This window comes from Cynoglossus semilaevis, chromosome W (genome assembly GCF_000523025.1).
Source record: "Cynoglossus semilaevis isolate Cse_v1.0 chromosome W, Cse_v1.0, whole genome shotgun sequence".
In the NCBI taxonomy this organism is placed as follows: domain Eukaryota; kingdom Metazoa; phylum Chordata; class Actinopteri; order Pleuronectiformes; family Cynoglossidae; genus Cynoglossus; species Cynoglossus semilaevis.
Window position 1 is genome coordinate 3,712,002 of NC_024327.1, and position 1,726 is coordinate 3,713,727.

The 1,726-nt window shown below is 45.4% G+C and overlaps 1 protein-coding gene across 1 annotated transcript in view; it reads left to right on the top strand.

The window, feature by feature from the left end:
* Positions 1-1,726, top strand: part of LOC103396981 (ephrin-A5b-like) — a 105,787-nt gene that overhangs the window by 81,911 nt on the left and 22,150 nt on the right. The gene's annotated exons all lie outside the window — the stretch shown is intronic.

Consider the following 1,726-nt stretch of genomic DNA (forward strand, 5'->3'; position numbering starts at 1 on the left):
TATCATTGCAAACGAATCACTCTCTATGAACTAATCTTTCGCCGTGAACAAATCTTTCGCCGTGAACTAATCTTTCGCTGTGAACTAATCACTATGAACGGATCATTCTCTGTGAACTAATCTTTCGCCTCGTTCTCGCAGATTCGTTTCATTTGTCACGTGAAAGAGCTCGGGTCTTTTTTGCTCTCATTCATCTTCACATTGTGGTGTGTTTTTATTTCTTAGCTTTTCACATGGTTTTAATTACTTATGGCATTTTGTGTACTTTGTAGACTTTGTCAGCGGAAGCAAACCATGTTGCCTTATTTAGTGTCGGAGAACCGCAGCCTTCTTTACAACGCCCACAATAGGGCTAAAGCGCCACCTGCTGTAAAACAAATGAAATGATTAGTTCAAGATTCGTTCACGACTCGTTCATTTTACTGTTCGAGAGTCAAAGATTCGAATCAATAAAAAGAGTCGGTCTCACAATCACTACAGGTGGGGCCAATTGCTTGATTGCAGCGCTGCAGCAGGTATGACACAGTTATGACGAGTAAAGGCATAACTGATGTTAATCACAACAAGATCAGAGCTGACATTGTAAGATAAATATCTGTGGTCAATAAGTGGGAAAAAAAACATAATAACCAGCCACCTGCAGCTCCCGTCGTGTCTTTTAACTTTGTTTGTTTGCTAGTTTTTATTACTCACTTTCTTTTGTGGACTAAGCACAACCTGTTCATAAACGTTTTTGACGATGGCTGGACTAAGTTGTTTTTACTGTTCTCCATGTTTACCTGACCAGCTGATTGCGGTGTGCAAGCCTGTGCTGCTGCTGGGAGACAGACCTGTGGTCCCGCAGGAAATGCCGGGGTTGCAAGTCTGGAGCCAAATTGAGAGAGAAAAGAAGAAAACATAAGCCAGTGGTCCCCGCGATTTTAATGGGTAACGTCAGGTCTCTGGGAAATAAAACGGACGAACTTGCAGCGCTGGTGAAGTAGCATTTTTTGCTTCAGTGAAACTTGGCTGCATTCACATATCAAGGACAACAGCGTCGATGTCCCAGATTACGGTTTGATACGGGGGGATAGAGACTGTTCCAAAAGCGGGAAGAAGAAGGGTGGCGGAATTGCGCTATAAGTTAGTGAGAGGTTGTGCAATCCCAGTCATGTCAATGTGAAGGAACGGCTTTGTACCCCAGATATTGAACTACTGGCTGTAGGAATGTGCCCGTACTATTTACCTAGAGAGTTTACGTCCACCATTATTATTGCTGTTTATATCCCTCCGTTAGCTGATGCAGCGGTGGCCTGTGATGTCATTGGCTCAACAGCGGCAAAACTACAGACTGAACACCCCGATGCATGGTTATAACAGGTGACTTCAATCGTGCATCACTTGACAATGCACTCATTAACTTCCATCAGTATGTTGACTGCCCCACCAGAGACAATGGAGAACTAGATCTCCTGTATGCTAATGTCAAAGACGCATACAGTGCCACAGCTCTGCCCCCCCTTGGCGGGTCAGCCCACAACTTAGTCATGATGACTCGGAGCTATGCCCCCTTGTGAATAGGCAGCCAGTGCTCACCGTCCTGGTGAGCACAGGTGAGGAGGTGGACACAGGAGGCTGAAGAAGCACTGCAGGACTGTTTTGAGTCGACTGACTGGGACGTACTCTGTCAGCCACGTGGAGGACATTGAGCGTATGAGTGACTGCATCACAGAGTACATCAAGTTCT